The sequence below is a fragment of the Mobula hypostoma genome, chromosome 11, assembly GCF_963921235.1.
Source record: "Mobula hypostoma chromosome 11, sMobHyp1.1, whole genome shotgun sequence".
In the NCBI taxonomy this organism is placed as follows: Eukaryota; Metazoa; Chordata; class Chondrichthyes; order Myliobatiformes; family Myliobatidae; genus Mobula; species Mobula hypostoma.
In genome coordinates, this window is record NC_086107.1 from 52,131,164 (window position 1) to 52,149,207 (window position 18,044).

Below are 18,044 nucleotides of genomic sequence, written 5' to 3' on the forward strand. Positions count from 1 at the left end.
CGGGGTCACCAATTGTAGCGGTGTGCTACACACAGCGCTGAAATAACCACACGTAGTCAGTGAGTTAGAGTTGTGATGAAAGAGGTTTATTCAAACTTCACGGCCTGCTTTAAAGCCTTCCCGTTCCCGTCCTCCCTGGGCGGGACTGCTGTGGGGAATGCATATTCCCAGACCCTTTCCGCGTGCGGGATTTTCCCCCTGCTGGTGAAGATGGCCTGGCGCCCTTTTTGGGGCCAGCCCCTCTGCCTGCGCGCGCTGTTGTGAGCCGGTTCGTGTGTGCTAGAAAGTGGGTCGCCACATAATCACATTTTCAGCATTTTAACAGTGACAATATTTCACAGTGCTCCATAAATCACAAAATGCATTGGAATATTTTAAGGTTGTAAGATACAAACGTACACTATATAAAATAAATCTTACTTGGAGATCTTTTCAGTCTCTGCATCTGTGGGGAAAAACCTAAGACCATTCAAAACCTGTTATATTCAGTAGATATAAAGCAGTTATCTCTTTAAAAACCATAACATCATCTTCTGGTGTATATTATTTCCCCAATGCTTGTTCCACTAGGATAGCAACTCAGAAAATGAATTTAGCCAATATATTTTAACATCATAGACAATAGAACATAAAAAATGCCAAGTTCAAAAGTAAAAGTTCAAAGCAAATTTATTATCAAAGTACATGTATATGACCATATACAACCCTGAGATTCATTCTCTTGCACGCATACTTAATAAATCCAATACCCATTAAAAAAAATCAATGAAAGACTGCACCAACTGGGCATACAACCATAAGACCATAAGATATAGGAGCAAAACTAGGCCATTCAGCCCATCGAGTCTGCATTGCCATTCAATCGTGGGCTGATCCAATTCTTCCAGTCATCCCCACTCGCCTGCTTTCACCCCATACCCTTTGATGCCCTGGCTAATCAAGAACCCATCTATCTCTGCCTTAACTACACCCAATGACTTGGCCTCCACAGCTGCTCGCGGTAACAAATTCCACAGATTTACCACCCTCTGACTAAAGTTATTTCTCCGCATCTCAGTTCTAAAAGGACATCCTTTAATCCGGAAGTTGTGCCGTCTTGCCCTAGAATCCCCTATCATGGGAAATAACTTTGCCATATCTAATCTGTTCAGGCCTTTTAACATTCAGAATGTTTCAATGAGATCCCCCCTCATTCTCCTGAACTCCAGGGAATACAGCCCAAGAGCTCAACAAACAGTGAAAATACAAAAATAAATACATAATAATAATAATAATAAATTAGCAATAAACATCGAGAACATGGGATGAAAAGTCTTAGGAAGTAAGTCCACACGTTGTGGGAACATTTCAATGATGGTGCAAATGAAGTCATCCCCTTTGGTTCAAGAGCCTTATGGTTGAGGGGTAATAACTATTCCTGAATCTGGTGGTGTGATTCCTGAGGCTCCTGTACCTCCTTCCTGATGGCAGCAGCGAGAAGGGAGCATGACCTGTGCGGTGGGGATCCCTGATGATCGATGCTGCTTTCCTGTGACAATGCCCTGTATAAATATGCTCAGTGGTGGGAAGGGCTATACCCAGTAGATGTTTCAATCCCTATGGTAAGTTGGCACTCTCGATGTTCGCAGTGGGTTTGGAGTGGTGACAAGGAGGGAGGGTAGGTATGTCATCGGAGTCATCAGGTGGGCACTCTCCTTCTTTGACGTTTCGTTGATAAGCCCACAACGTCTCCAGAGGGCTCAAAGGTGCTACCTGGCGTCCCAGATACATCCCCCTCAGTTCCATACCCTCCTGTCTTCATCCTGCAGCCCAGTTGTTGTCTTTCCTTTTAATCCAAATCCAATTGCTGCTTTCTTCTGCTGCATTTGACAAGGACTTGATTGCTTGTTGGAGTGAGTGACCCCTCACCCCCATCTTCTTCAATAGACTGGTCGTAGATGTAGCAACGAATCCCCTGCATCCCACTTTTACAGGGAAAATCTTGGTCTTCCAGCCGTTCTGGGCAGCTTCAGTTGCCAGTTCAGAGTACTTGGTCTTTTCCCTCTCATAAGCTTCTTCGACACCATCTTCCCATGGTACTGTCAATTCCACAACATATGCCAGCTTGGCTGTTGTGGACCACAGGACCATGTCTGACCGGAGTGTTGTAGCTGCAATGTCTGGGGGAAACACAAGCTGTTTTTCCAAGTCCACGTCTATTTTCCATTCCCGAGCAACCTGCAGAATGCTTACGTCTTTTGATGTTATATGGTGCTCTGGAGATTGGCCTACTGGTACAAATCGTGTAATGTGGACATTTCCTGCCGATGTTTGTGGGAGAGCATTTGTGGTGATTCGCCACTGTTCCAAGATTGATGCCAGCTGTCTGAGAACTTGGTTATGCCGCCAAGTGTACCGCCCCTGGGTGAGGCTCATGATGCATCCTGTTAAAATGTGCCTTAGTGATCCAGGTGCTTGACAAAGAGAGCAAGCGGGGTCTTCTCCCCACCACTGGTTCAGATTCTAGGGTGTGGGTAGGAGGTCATAAGTGGCTCTGATGACAAAACTTAGCCGAGATGCTTCCATCTCCCAGATGTCACGCCAGCTAAGTTTCCTCTTTTCCAGGCTCTCCCAATTAGTCCAGTGGCCCTGCTTGGCCATTGAGACAGCCCTGGCATGTCGCTCTGCCTCCTCCTGTCTTTTCAACTCCTCCACCACGAGTCGTCTCTTTTGTACTGATGTTGCCTTCAAAAACAAGACCTTGCTGCCAGGAAAACTCAAGCTGTGGTGCTTCCAGTTCGGCATACTCCAAAGACTCATGTGGCCCTTAACAGTGTATGAAATCCCCATCAGCAAGGTTGAAAAGCTCGAAAGAATGATCAGCACACATGTAAAATGGTGGCTTGGACTTCCACGATGCTTAAGTCCTGTTGGACTGTACGGGAACGGCAAATTGGAATTACCAATTGCAAGTCTTGTGGAAGAATTCAAATGCACCAAAGCAAGGTTGGTCATGACCCTCACTGAATCTGAAGATACTGTTATTCGAACAGCGGCCCCCCCGTGTGGTAACAGGGAGGAAGTGAACCCCATCTGAAGCCATTCAGAGTGTTAAGTCTGCTCTTCGCTTCAGGGATGTGGTTGGCCAAGTCCAACATGGGAGAGCCAGGCTCAGACTCGTCCCAAAGGCTCCTCAATGCTGATAGACTGGGCTGTATCTGCTACTTTTTGTAGGATTTTCCATTCAAGGGCATTGGTGTTTCCATACCAGACTGTGATGCAGCCGTTAAATATACCCTCCACCACACATCTACAGAAGTTTGTCAGAGTTTTAAATGTCATGCTGAATCTTCGTAAACTTCTATGGAAGTAAAGGTGCTGCCATTCTTTCCTCGTAATTGCACTGACGTCCTGGGCCCAGGACAAATCCTCTGAAATGATAACACGAAGGAATTTAAAGTTGCTGACGCTCTCCACCTCTGATCTCCTGATGAGGATTGACTTATGGACCTGTGCTTTCCTCCTCCTGAAGTCAATAATCAGCTCCTTGGTCTTTTTGTGGCACCACTCAGCTAGATTTTCAATCTCCCTCCTATATGCTGATTTGTCACTACCTTTGATTTGGCCTGTGACAGCGGTGTCATCAGGAAACTTGAATATGGCATTGGAGCTGCGCTTAGTCACACAGTCATAAGTGTAAAATGAGTAGTGCAGCCTTATGGTGCACCTGTGCTGTTCTGATGGGGATGTGGAAGGGATGTTGTTGTCAATCTGAATGTTGTCAATGGTGGGGAGGGCTTTGCCCATGATGGACTGGGCTGGTTCCACTACAGTTTGTAGGATTTTCCATTCAAGGGTATTGTTGTTTCCATACTAGGCTGTGACACAGTCTCCACTACACATCTATGGAAGTTTGTCAAAATTTTAGATGTCACACCGAATCTTCACAATCTCCCAAGGAAGTAGAGATGCTGCTGTGCTTTCTTCGTAATTGCACTTATGTACTGGGCCTAGGACAGTTCCTCTGAAATAATAACACTGTGCAATTTTAAGCACAGCACAAGAACAGGCCCTATGTCCCACAATGTTGTGCCAATTAAATCAAATGGCCAACTAAACTAATCCCTCTGCCCATACAATGTCCATTTCCCTCACATTCATGTGCCTATCTAAACGTCCTTTAAAACAGGGGTCCCCAACCTTTTTCGCAGTGCGGACCGGTTTCATATTGACAATATTCTTGCCGACCGGCCGACCGGGGGTGGTGGTGCTAGGGTTGCCAGCGGACAAGAGTAGCAGTCAAATACGCTGGGTTTACCCCGAAAAGACTACAATGACCATGAAGCCTTGCGCGGGCACCAGCGCACATGCGTGACTTGCGCATGTGTGTACAATTTTTTTCTACACATCGTTTTTGGCGATTCTGTTTGGCGGGGGGAGGGGTGTAAATCATGACCAGAATATAGGTGATAAGTGGCTAATACACTCAATTTCCTTTCTAAAAGTGTTTATCTAACAAATTTAATATTAAACACACAGCGCATATTTTCCTCACATGAATATAGTGATAAGTCAATCATCAGGGGAGCTTGAAGTAAGTGTTGAATGAAATTCCAGTAGAAGTGGTAGAGGCAGGTTCGATATTATCATTTAAAGAAAAATTGGATAGTATATGGACAGGAAAGGAATGGAGGGTTTTGGGCTGACTGAGTGCAGGTCGGTGGGACTAGGTGAGAGTAGCATTTGGCACGGACTAGAAGGGGAGAGATGGCCTGTTTCCGTGCTGTAATTGTTATGTGGTTATATAAGTCTACAGCATCATAACATTTTAAGTAACGTTTGGATATTAAATACGCAGCGCATATTTTCCCCGTATGAACATATAAAATCATTGCAACACACCAATATCGCTGAATCAGTGGGAGCCGTGGGCTTGTTTCCCTGCAACAAGACGGTGCCATCGAGGGGTGGTGGGAGACAGCGATACTCGAACGGGGTTCCTTATGTCCAGTCTATTCCGCAATTTAGTTTTCGTTGCATTCCTTGTAGAGATATGTTGGAAATGGAAGCAACGTTTTCAGTGCTTTCATGGCTATCTCAGGATTTTTAGCCTTGACTTTGATCCAGAGTGCTGGCAGAGATGTTATGTCAAGCATACTTTCCAGCCCGCCGTCATTTGCAAGCTCGAGGAGTTGATCTCCTTCCCGCGCTGAAATGGATGACGCGGGGGTAATGACCTCGCATGCGTAATGGCTCAACAGTGGGCGTGACAGGGAATGAGGAAAGGTGCAGCTGACTCCTATCGCCAAATCATATCGCTTCCTCGCGGCCCGGTAGTGCATGCTTTGCGGCCCAGTACTGGTCCGTGGCCTGGTGGTTGGGGACCGCTGCTTTAAAAGTTCCTAATGCATCTAACCCCCTCCCCTGCAGCAGATTTCATGCACCCACCACTCTATAAAAAAACTTGCCCCTCGTATCTCTGTTGAACTTATCTCCTTTCACCTGAAATGCATGACTTCTGGTATTAGATAATTCAACCCTGGAAAAATCACTGTCTACTGTATCTATTCCTCTCATAATCTTATAGAACTCTATCAGATCTCCCCTCCCCGCCACTGCTCCAGAGAGAGCAACTCAAGTTTGTCCAACCTGTCATTGTAGTATATGCCCTCTAATCCAGGAAGTATTCTGGTAAACCTCTCCTGCACCCCTCCAAAGCAATGACAACCTTTAAGAATTCAAAGACAAACATAAATCATTACAGAACACAGGTTGTATACTGTATACATTCTTTGATAGTAAATAGAACTACTGAACACTTAAATCCACTACTGTGAAAGGAAATTGAAAAATTATTCTGTCAAAGCAGTTGTACCAGTTTTGAAATGAAGGCCAATTTGAACAGGGTGGTGGGTAGAATTTGCTGGGCCATCAATTCACAGTGCTGTAACAAATACAGTAAGCTTGATCATTCACATTTTCAGGTAAACGTGTAGGTCAACTGCTTTCATATGTGGAGAAGAGAGCCTTGGAAAGCAGACTTCCTGCTTGTTCAGCAGCTTCAGAGAGGTCTTAGTTGTGTTAAAAAGAGCTAGGACTTTATATTCAGAAATGTTTAAAAATGACAGATTGTTTTACTTACTTAATTTTTAATCCTTTTTAAATCCTGAGATACAGCGCAGAATAGGCCCTTTATGCCCTTTTGAGCCGCACCGCCCTGCAACCCTCAACAACCCTGATTATAACTCTAACGTAATCACTGGACAATTTACAATGACTAATTAACCTACCTACTATGTCTTTGGACTGTGGGAGTAAACTGATGCATTTCACGGGGAGGATGTACAGAGGATGCTGGGATTAAACACTGAACTCCGAGATCCTGAGCTGTTAAAGCATTGCACTAACCACTACACTACTGTGATACCTCGATAAACATAGTCAATGGATAATGTCCAAAGCTCTATTTTTGAAATTAGCCATCAAACAGAAAGTTTAAAAACCCTCGTATTCCATAAGAGTTTGAGGATAATACTGTTATTTCTTGTTTTCTTTTCCAGAGAAAGAAAAGGAACAGTGTTTTCAAAATAGAGGCTTAAAATATGATAATAGGTGAAGAAGCTAGAGGCTGTTTTCTTTTAATAAATAGGTAAATTAGAGTTAAAATGACTGCGGTTTTCATAACTGAATTAATGAATGGCTATTACCCAAGGCAGATTGCTTCTTTGGAAATTATAGCACAGAAGATTTGTTGAATTTGGCAATTAAAATGTGTGATCAAGACATCAGTAATATGAGAATATTTGTGTATTAGTATGATATTTAATATCCTTAACAGTCTGAATTGACAATTACTATCAAGTCTGACAAAAAAGTTGCAAACTATCTTGAGACTGTAGGGCGGGGCTCTGGGTCTGGAAGAATGCCACAGAAGTTTTAATTATGCCCACAGTGCCTGGCATTAACAAGGCTTTCCAAATATATGTAAAATGGGTAAAGCATGCCCTTAGGTCAAAGCCACTCTGTTTATGATAAACCTCGAGTCATTTCCTTGCTCAAATGGGTCTTCCGATAGGCAACAGACTGATTTACTTATATCAACAAGCTTTTGCAATCTGTGAGTCAGTGTCCTGGGACAATACTTGGAATACCAGTGCATTTTAAGGAGCCCGTGATAAGAGTGTAGACATGAAATTTCCATCCGCAAGTGATCTTAGAAAATGGCCCCAAACATTATTACCTTTTATACTCAAAAGAAACAGGAGCACTCCTCAGGAATCTGCAAAATTGCTGCGGATCATCCTGAGATCCCCTTTACCTTTATAATTGATTCCTCATCAGCAGATCCACCTACCAGCTGCTTGACACTGAGCCAGCTGAAACTCCTCCAATGGCCAAATGCCAAATTACAGTACTCTTTTGCCAGAATTACAGTATTTAGGCGTGATATTCAAAATATTCTGGGTCTCTTTGCTGACTCATAAAACAAATATCCCTTGAGCCTAATATGTGTTCAAAAACTCGTATCATCCACATATATTGGATCAGGAGGATCAAGAAAAGTAACCAAAAGTACCTAACTTTTTACACTTAGCATATTAATAAGATGATTTAGCATTTCAAAGGTTTTATTTTTACTGAATTTAAGTATACTACTCAGCATTTTTGCTGTCTATCTACGCATCACTAAAATATCTAGGCTATAAATGTTACCAGTTCTATTTTACTTTTAAAGAACTACAACTTCTTTTTATAATGGCTTGAAAGATTATTGTAAACAATTATAATATCTTTTAATAAGGTGTTAAATAAATACTTGATTTTTCAAAAAATGGCAAAGCTATGGGGAGGGGGAGGAAACGCCGACTCAGACCATGAGAGGCCTGCGTCGGGCATTTTCATGCCTTACAAGGCGCGGATTGGAAGTCTGTGTGGGGCGCCACTCCTCGCACAGACACTAGAGCAATGTGTGGTTAAGTGCCTTGCTCAAGGACACAAACATGCTGCCACAGCTGAGGCTTGAACTAACGACCTTCAGATCACTAGACAAACGCCTTAACCACTTGGCCACATGCCCAACACAAAGCTATGGGGAAATGGCAGGAAAGGATTATTGGGTAGTTCATTTAAAGAGCTAGCACAAACAGATTGTGGGGAAATGCCTATTCCATCTCTAGTTCTGTGATTTAAGAATATGAAGTATAATGCTCAGACCTATCTGATCTGTTTGTTGATAGCTGTGTTCATGGGATACTTCCTCATTTATGGGAACTTTTTTTGATAGGAGTATGAATACTGAAAGGAGACCTCAACTGTAACAATTGTAAAGTGAAAGATTATTAATTTATGGTTTTTGAATGGTACTGATTCTTATCATGCAGCAGAACCAGAAAATGCTGGAAATACTCAACAGTGCGTGCAGCATCAGTCTGGGAGATACAGAGATAATGCTTCAGAACAATGACTTATCTCAACTGTAAAAGTAAGATATAGAGGAGTGAATTAAGTTGCAGAGAAGAGGAAGGATTGAGAAACCATTTGGAATTGAGATAGAAGAGATGGCATATGTTGGAAATTGGAGCAAATGATAAACTGCTGGAAGAACTCACTGGCTCAGTCAGTATCTGTAAAGACTACAACCCATATGAAGGAGATTTTCCAATTTCAGGTCCTCTCTCCCTATTCCCCTCACCGGTTCCTTTCCCATTGCCATCTAGGTTCCTTTTTTTTCTCATTCATCCCCCAATGAGTTCTATTTGCTTACCACCCACATACCTATCCCCTTGAATCACCCTTAGAGTAATAGAGTCATAGAAAAGTACAGCACAGAAACAGGCTCTTCAGTCAATCTACTCTGAGCCAAGCCGTTTAAACTGCCTACTCCCATCAACCTGCACCAGGACCATAGTCCTCCATACTCCAACCACTCAAATACCTATTCAAGCTTCTTTTAAGTGTTGAGGGGTGGGGCTTGGGGTCTAGAACACCAGGTGTGGAGGGGCGGGGCTCGGGGTCTGGAACACCAGGTGTTGAGGGGCGGGGCTTGGTGTCTGGAACACCAGATGTCGAGGGGCGGGCTCAGGGGTCTGGAACACCAGGTGTTGAGTGGTGGGGCTCTGGGTCTGGAACACCGGATGTCAATAGACAATAAGTGCAGGAGTAGGCCATTCAGCCTTTCAAGCCAGCACCACCATTCACTGTGATCATGGCTGATCATCCGCAATCAGTACCCTTTTCCTGCCTTCTCCCCATATCCCTTCACTCCGCTATCTTTAAGAGCTCTATCTAACTCTTTCTTGAAAGAATCCAGAGAATTGGCCTCCACTGCCTTCTGAGGCAGAGCATTCCACAGAACCACAACCCTCTGTGTGAAAAAGTTTTTCCTTAACTCCGTTCTAAATGGTCTACCCCTTATTCTTAAACTGTGGCCTCTGGTTCTGGACTTCCCCAACATCAGGAACATGTTTCCTGCCTCTAGCGTGTGCAATCCCTTAATAATCTTACAGGTTTCAATCATAATCTTATATGTCGAGGGGCGGGGCTCTGGGTCTGAAATAACGGATGTCGAGGGGCGTGGCTCGGGGTCTGGAACACCAGGTGTCGAGGGGCGGGGCTGTGGACCTGGAACACCAGGTGTCGAGGGGCAGGGCTCGGGGTCTGGAATGCCAGGTGTCGAGGGGCGGGGCTCAGGGTCTGGAACACCAGGTGTCGAGGGGCAGGGCTCGGGGTCTGGAATGCCAGGTGTCGAGGGGTGGGGCTGTGGACCTGGAACACCAGGTGTCGAGGGGCAGGGCTCGGGGTCTGGAGTGCCAGGTGTCGAGGGGCAGGGCTTGGGGGTCTGGAACACCAGGTGTCGAGGGGCGGGGCTGTGGACCTGGAACACCAGGTGTCGAGGGGCAGGGCTCGGGGTCTGGAATGCCAGGTGTCGAGGGGGCGGGGCTCGGGGTCTGGAAAACGAGGTGTCGAGGGGCGGGGCTGTGGGCCTGGAACACCAGGTGTTGAGGGGCGGGGCTCGGGGGTCTGGAATGCCAGGTGTCGAGGGGCAGGGCTTGGGGGTCTGGAACACCAGGTGTCGAGGGGCGGGGCTGTGGACCTGGAACACCAGGTGTCGAGGGGCAGGGCACGGCGTCTGGAATGCAGGTGTCGAGGGGCGGGGCTCGGGGGTCTGGAACACCAGGTGTCGAGGGGCGGGGCTGTGGACCTGGAACACCAGGTGTCGAGGGGCAGAGCTCGGGGTCTGGAATGCCAGGTGTCGAGGGGGCGGGGCTCGGGGTCTGGAGCACGAGGTGTCGAGGGGCGGGGCTGTGGGCCTGAAACTCCAGGTGTCGAGAGGCGGGGCTCTGGGGTCTGGAATGCCAGGTGTCGAGGGGGCGGGGCTCGGGGTCTGGAGCACGAGGTGTCAAGGGGCGGGGCTGTAGGCCTGAAACTCCAGGTGTCGAGGGGCGGGGCTGTGGGTCTGGAACACCAGGTGTCGAGGGGGCGGGGCTGTGGGTCTGGAACTCCAGGTGTCGAGGGGCGGGGCTGTGGGTCTGGAACACCAGGTGTCGAGGGGCAGGGCTCGGGGTCTGGAATGCCAGGTGTCGAGGGAGCGGGGCTCAGGGTCTGGAACACGAGGTGTCGAGGGGCGGGGCTGTGGGCCTGGAACTCCAGGTGTCGAGGGGCAGGGCTCGGGGTCTGGAATGCCAGGTGTCGAGAGGGCGGGGCTCGGGGTCTGGAGCATGAGGTGTCGAGGGGCGGGGCTGTAGGCCTGAAACTCCAGGTGTCGAGGGGCGGGGCTGTGGGTCTGGAACACCAGGTGTCGAGGGGGCGGGGCTGTGGGTCTGGAACTCCAGGTGTCGAGGGGCGGGGCTGTGGGTCTGGAACACCAGGTGTCGAAGGGCAGGGCTCGGGGTCTGGAACATCAGGTGTCGAGGGGCGGGGCTCGGGGTCTGGAACATCAGGCGTCGAGGGGCGGGGTCTGGATCTGTAATAACGGATGTCGAGGGGCGGGGCTCGGGGTCTGGAACACCAGGTGTCGAGGGGCGGGGCTCGGGGTTCGCGCCCATGTGGAACGGCTGGTGGTTGGGCAGATGTTCCTCGAGCCCTGGATCACGTGTCACCTGTTCGATCGGGGCTGCGCTGCGATGCAGTTGGGTGAGTTTCTTTCTTATTGGTCGGCAATATTGATTAAACATAAGTAATTCATAGAATAAAACGCATTGAGTTCAAGCTATTTCTTCAGGTAACTGCCCCTGGGGTGATACATAACCTTTGAAGGGTCACAATCTCGGACACGGCCCAGGATCTCCAGTTTTTGGGCACATAAGAGGCGTTGTCCCTGTCACTCACACCGACCCTGGCGGTCTCGTCAGCCCAAGGGCTGAACGAGACGATGGGGAGGGGGGTGGCGGTTTACTTTCGGTAGAGTGCTGTCAGAGGACAGAGCCTCCGTGGTCTTTTATTCAGCGAAGCTCCGTGGCCTCGGTTTGACCTAAACATAACTTGACAAAGGCTTTCCGTCCAGCAAGCATCCCTACTCCGACCGAGGGAGCCCAAATTCGCGTGGAATCGAGGGTGTCGATCGAGTAGAAGGTAACATTTTTTTTCCCGAGCCGCGTACTTTGATTGAGAATACAACATTTAAATATTTAAAATCAAATTGAATGCCGAGTTTTAATTCTAAAATTTAGACTAAGATGACACCATATTTCCACAGTATTTTCCCCTACGAAGCTGAATATATTTTAATTAAGTACATGTACAGTATGTAACGAAGATAAAATGGTACACTGTCAGTCGTCCCCTTCAAAAAGCTGGTTGAAATATGTTTAATACTTTTAAGCATTTCACAGTTACTTTCAAATTGTGTACTAACATCTTATTCTATTTTCTGCAGGATTATTCGTACAATGAAAAACATAAAATCATCATAGCCTCCATTTTACAATGCAGTTCATAGTAATGTGGAAGTAATCCGGAGAGGGTAACCAAATTTACAGACTGTAGCAATGACTACTGGAACTGTGGAAGACATGGAACCTACCCATGAGGAAATACAGTTGCCAGATTTGGTATTACTTAGTGACAGTCAAAATTCACAGCCTTTTGATGCAATTTCCAGTCAGGACACTCAGCTTACTTCTGATACGGTAGACTTGACAGATGTGGAAGCAATGGAGATCGATTATGGACAGGATTATAGAAATCAGGTACCGGTGGTGCTTCTGTCTGTGATGAGAGTATAAAGTCACTGATAAGTTAGGGGAGCTGTTGAATGATAATTGCACACAGTTAAATGGGTCTGATGTGGATGAAAGGCAGAAATCAGTCCCTTTTCACAATAATCACCCACTCAACCTCTGTCAGACTTTAATTCTCACCATGTTTGTTTTCTGTAGTTTATTCGCAAGAGACCATGGAAATACATGCAATATGCCTTTAACTCCATGGTTAACTGGACTGACAGGTTCATCAAATTAGATTGATACCATTGGTAAGCTGTCAAATGTTTGGAAAACAGGTTCTTGTGGAATGCCTAAAATTCTGCCTGTGGATGGTGGTGAAAGAGGTGGTAATGGGACTTGCATCTGTACAACTGAAGCAAGAGCTGGTTCCTCCAGATTTCAAAACATTTCAGTTAATAGTTAAATTTGCCAACTCTGTGCAAAATGACTTCACAATAGTTCTAGTTGCAACTATAATTGAAAGAAAATCCAGCTAATTTTACATCATTTACTATCCCAACATCAGTTGGGCTTGCATAATATAGGTGGCTAATGAATAAATTGAAATTTCCAAAAGTGGTGCCTACAGTAATTTCATGTAGACACAAGAGACTGCAGATGTTGGAAGTAACAGGTAAGGTGCTGGAGGCACTCAGTGAGTTAGGCTGCATATGTGGAGGGAAATGAACAGTTCATGTTTCGGATCTCTCACCATTCATCTGCACTGAATGACAGATGGCCAATATTCAAAGTGAAGGGAAGGGGTGGACCAAGAGCTAGCAAGTGATAGGTACATCCAGCTGAAGAGAGGAGAGGAGAAAAAATGAGAGAGATTGGGCAACAAAGGGCTGCAGATGATGGAATCTGGTAGGAAAGGACAGTGAGGCATGCAATCAGGTGTGAGGAAGTGGGGTGGGCAGGAGGGAACAGTATTGGGAGGGGACCCAGTGGAAGGAGTATGGGGTTTGTAAGGAGATGAAGGGGTGAAGAGAAATGAGTAATGGGAGCTAGAGTGTGTAGAAGGAAATGGGTAGATCAGGAGAGAGAAGTGGGATGGGGGAGGGGGTGGCAATGGATACCTGATGTTGGAGAATTCAGTCTTTCTGGCATTTGGTTGTAGGTTACCCCAGCAGCATATGAAGTGATGTTCCCTGAATTTGTGTTTAAACTCACCGTGGCAGAAAAGGAGGCTGAGATCAGCCATGTTGGGGTGGGAATGGGGAGGAGAATTACGTTGGTGCAAACTGCGAGCTGCAGAAGGCTGTGGCAGATAGAGCACAGAGCACAAGTGCTTGACAAAGCGGTTGCCTAGTCTGCGTCTGGTCTCACCAATATAAAGGTGGCCAGAGGAGATAGAAACATAGAAATCTACAGCATATTACAGGCCCTTCGGCCCACAGTGTTGTGCCAACCATGTAAACTACTCTAGAAACTGCCTAGAATTTCCCTACTGCATAGCCAGCTATTTTTCTAAGCTCCATGTACCTATCTAAGAGTCTTTCAAAAGACCCTATTGTAGCCGCCTCTACCACCTTCATTGGCAGTGCATTCCAAGCACCCACCATTCTCTGTGAAAAACTTAACTCTGACTTCCCCCTTGTACCTACTTCCAAGCACCTTAGAACTGCACCCCCTAGTGTAAGCTAATTTAGCCCTGAGAAAAAGCCCCTGGCTATCCACACAATCAATGCCTCTCATCATCTTATACACCTCTGTCAAGTCACCTCTCATCCTCTGTCGCTCCAAGGAGAAAAGACCAGGTTCGCTCAACCTATATTCATAAGGCATGCTTTCCTGTCCAGGCAACATCCTTGTAGATCTCCTCTGCGCTGTATAATATCCACATTCTTCCTGTAGTGAGGTGACCAGAACTGAACACAGTACTCCAAGTGGGGTCCAACTAAGGTCTTGTATACGGTTAACATTACCTCACTATTGAACTCAATCCAATGGTTGAGGAAGGCCAATACACCATACGCCTTCATAATAACACTAATGTGTTAACAATACTGATGTGTGTGAATGTTTGGGGCCCTGGATGGTGGTAAGGGAGGAGTTGTAGGCACAAGTGCTCTGTCTCCTATGGTTACAGAAGAAAAGTGCCTGGAGGGGTAGGAGGGATCAGTGGACCAGGACAATTTCAAGTAATAGTTCTTCAGGCCACACTGTCCAGTAGTTCCCCCAGTTTAGTCTGATCCTTGTCACAGGACAGCATACAGTGACCAATTCCTACGTCTTTGGACTGTGGGGGTTGAGGGGGTGGGCCTGCACAGTCGAAAGAGAACATGCAGGCTTCTTGTGGGCAGTGGCGGGATTGAAGGAAGGTACCTGATGAGAATCTGATCTTACTTGAAGCATTGCTTTCAGCTGTCAGTGTCCCAGGCACTGCAATGCTCTCCCACTACCCCTCCACCTCTTTACTGCTTAATTCCCATTTAGGATGTTGCTTAAACCCAATTTGCCCTGAATTTTGAATGGTGAACAATCAGCTTTTTATTTGACAGCATTCCTCTCAAGCACCATGGGTCATTGCTCCTTCAGGTGGGCGCCATGGTGGAGTGATGGTTACACAGCACTGTTGCAGCTCTGGGTGTCAGAGTTCAGTTCCAATGTCATCTGTAAGACTGTAAGGAGTCTCTGTGCGTCCTCCCTGTGGAGTGTGTGGGTTTTCTCTGCTTGCCAGATTTCCTCCCACAGTCCGACCGTGTTCGTTGGTTGGTTGTTGTGGATTGTCCCATGATTGGGGTGGGGTTGAGTTGGGGGTTGCTGGGCGGCTGGACTCAAGGGGCTTATTCCACGCTGTATCTCAATAAGCAATAAATAATAATAAAGTATGTGATATAAACCAGTTGTTGATGTGGTGAAAGATCAAGTGCTCCTCCAGACCTGATAGGTTAGAGCTTGAAGGGATATGGGGAGAAGGCAGGAGATTGAGGCTGAGAGTGAATCGGATCAGCTGTGACGAAATAGTGGAAAAGACTCGATGGGCCAAATGGCCTAATTCTGCTGTTATATCTTATGGTCTTAAAACATGAAAAAAGTAGCAATTTTAGATTTTAACCTCTAAAGTGTCGGCCTGTGTTTGAAACACAACTAGGTTCATTAATGCTGTGACATTTTTTTTTTAATTTCAAAATATACTTTATTCAAAAATAAATATATACAATAAACCATTCAATAACTTTTCATCCTTTACATACGTTTCCATTATACACAGTACATATCCGTATTTATAGCCACCCACATGGCACTCCAGTAGTTCAGCTTACCATATCATTGTTGAGGGGTATACTCCCCGCCCTCCGACCCCTCCCACTCCCACGGGTGGAGAAACCTATACTGTGGTCCTTCCCCACCGGGCCCTTGCAGTGGCTGCACCAAGTTTCAGTGCATCCCTCAGCACGTGCTCCTGCAGCCGAGAATGTGCCAGTCGGCAGCATTCTCCCACGGACATCTCCATGTGCTGGTAGATCATCAAGTTTCGGGCCGACCAAAGAGCGTCTTTCACCGAGTTGATGATCTGCCAGCAGCACCGGACATTGGTCTCCGTGTGTGTCCCCGGGAACAGCCCGTAGATCAGAGAGTCCTCTGTTACGCAGCTGCTGGGGATAAACCACGACACTAGCCCGTCCATCCTCCTCCACACCCTCTTTGCAAACTGGCAGTGTGCGAAGAGATGGATCACAGACTCCTCCTCACTGCAGTCCTCCCGTGGGCAGTGAGGTGCGGAGACGACGTTCCGGGCGTACAGGAGGGCTCTGACTGGGAGGGCCCCTCTCACCGCCAGCCAGGCGAGGTCTTGGTGCCTGTTGGTTAGATCTGGCGATGAGGCATTTTGCCAGATGAACTGGACAGTCTGCTCAGGGAACCACCCCACTGTGTCCATCACGTCCTTCTCCTGCAGTGCCTGCAGGACACTACGTGCCGACCACTGCCTGATGGCCCTGTGGTCAAAGGCGTTCTCCTGGAAGAACTTTGCTACGTAGGACAGGAATGCTGGCAACGACCAGCTGACTGGGGCGTTGCGCGGGAGTGGGGCCAGACCCATCCTTCGTAGCCAGGGCGACAAGTAGAACCTGGGCACATAGTGGTACTTGGTGCCCACATACCTGGGCTCTACACACAACCTGATGCAGCCACATACGAAGCTGGCCATCAGGGTGAGGGCGACATTGGGGACGTTCTTGCCCCCGTTGTCCAGGGACTTGTGCATGGCGGTCCGTCTCACCCGCTCCATCTTGGATCCCCAGACGAATCTGAAGACAGCCCGGGTGATTTTCGAGCTGTAGGAGCGGGGGACGGGCCAGACCTGCGCCAAGTACAGCAGCCCTGAGAGCACCTCACACCTGATGACCAGGTTCTTGCCCGTTATCGACAGGGAGCGCCCTCCCCACAGTCCCAGTTTCTGTTTCACCTTGGCAGTCCGCTCCTGCCAGTTCTTGTTGCACGCCTCCGCCCCTCCGAACCAGATCCCCAACACCTTCACGTGGTCAGACCTGATGGTGAAGGGGACGCTGGATCGGTCGGGCCAGTTGCCAAAGAGCATGGCTTCACTCTTCGTGCGGTTGACCCTGGCCCCTGACGCTAGCTTGAACTGTTCGCAGGTGCCAATCAACCTGCGAACTGACCTCGGATCAGAGCAGAAGACGGTGACGTCGTCCATGTACAGGGAGGTTTTTACTTGGGTCCCTCCACTGCCTGGCAGCGTCACCCCTCTTATGCCCTCATCCCTCCTGATGGCTTCTGCAAAGAGTTCTATGCAGCAGACAAACAAGACAGGGGAGAGGGGACAGCCCTGCCTGACTCCAGACCTGATGGGGAAGCTGTCTGTTTCCCACCCGTTAACCTGGACTGCACTACGGATGTCTGTGTAGAGCAGTCTGATCCAATTCCGGATTCCCTCCCCAAATCCCATTTTGGAGAGCACGTCCGCCATGTACGTGTGCGATATCCTGTCGAAGGCTTTCTCCTGGTCCAAGCTGACCAGGCAGGCGTCCACCCCCCACTGTCCTGCACGTAGGCGATGGTGTCCCTCAGCAGCGCGAGGCTGTCTGAGATCTTCCTGCCTGGTACAGCACAGGTTTGGTCTGGGTGGATCACCTGTCCCAGAGCAGACTTGACCCTGCTGGCGATAGCCTTGGACAGGATCTTGTAGTCCACATTCAGGAGAGAGATGGGTCTCGAATTTCTAATGTCCTCCCTTTCCCCCTTCTGCTTGTAGATGAGGGTGATGATGCCCTTCCTCATGGACTCAGACATACTGCCGGCCAGAAGCATAGCGTTGTACACTTCCAGCAGGTCTGGGCCCATCCAGTTCCACAGCGCCGAGTACAACTCAGCCGGTAAGCCGTCACTTCCGGGAATCTTACCCGACCCAAAGGAACGGATGGAGCCTGTCAGCTCGTCCAGGGTCAGTGGCTGATCCAGACTCTCCTGCTTGCCGTCATCTAAGACCTGCGTGATAGACGACAGGAAGTTGCGGGAGGCTGTGGATTCTGTGGCCTTTTCGTCGTACAGACCGGCATAGAAGGACTTGCAGATCCTCAGTATGTCGGTCTGCGAGGACATGTTACATGCTGTGACATATTATACTCCAAAACAATTGACTCCTGTGGCAAATACTCAGTGACTTTGAAGAAAGACACTCCACTTGTATGAAATGCCCTAACTCAGGAATTTGTGACAGGACAGGAATTTCAGATGATTCATGGTTAGCAAACTTGTTTCAGTGCATTTCATTGATGAAATAAATGGTGGAAATTTCAACCCTACATTTCCATTTTAATTAATGGTACAAAACTTGTTTGAACAATACAGTGGATTATGGTTAATTGGGCCATTTGTTAATCAGGGCAGGCGCTT

The 18,044-nt window shown here is 47.6% G+C and overlaps 1 long non-coding RNA gene across 1 annotated transcript; it reads left to right on the forward strand.

Moving 5' to 3' along the window:
• The first annotated feature begins 11,046 nt into the window (after window positions 1–11,046).
• Window positions 11,047–17,536, forward strand: LOC134353729 (uncharacterized). The gene is made up of 3 exons (XR_010019667.1): window positions 11,047–11,112; window positions 11,855–12,167; window positions 17,404–17,536. It is a non-coding gene; the product is annotated as an uncharacterized LOC134353729 (long non-coding RNA).
• Window positions 17,537–18,044: the final 508 nt, after the last annotated feature.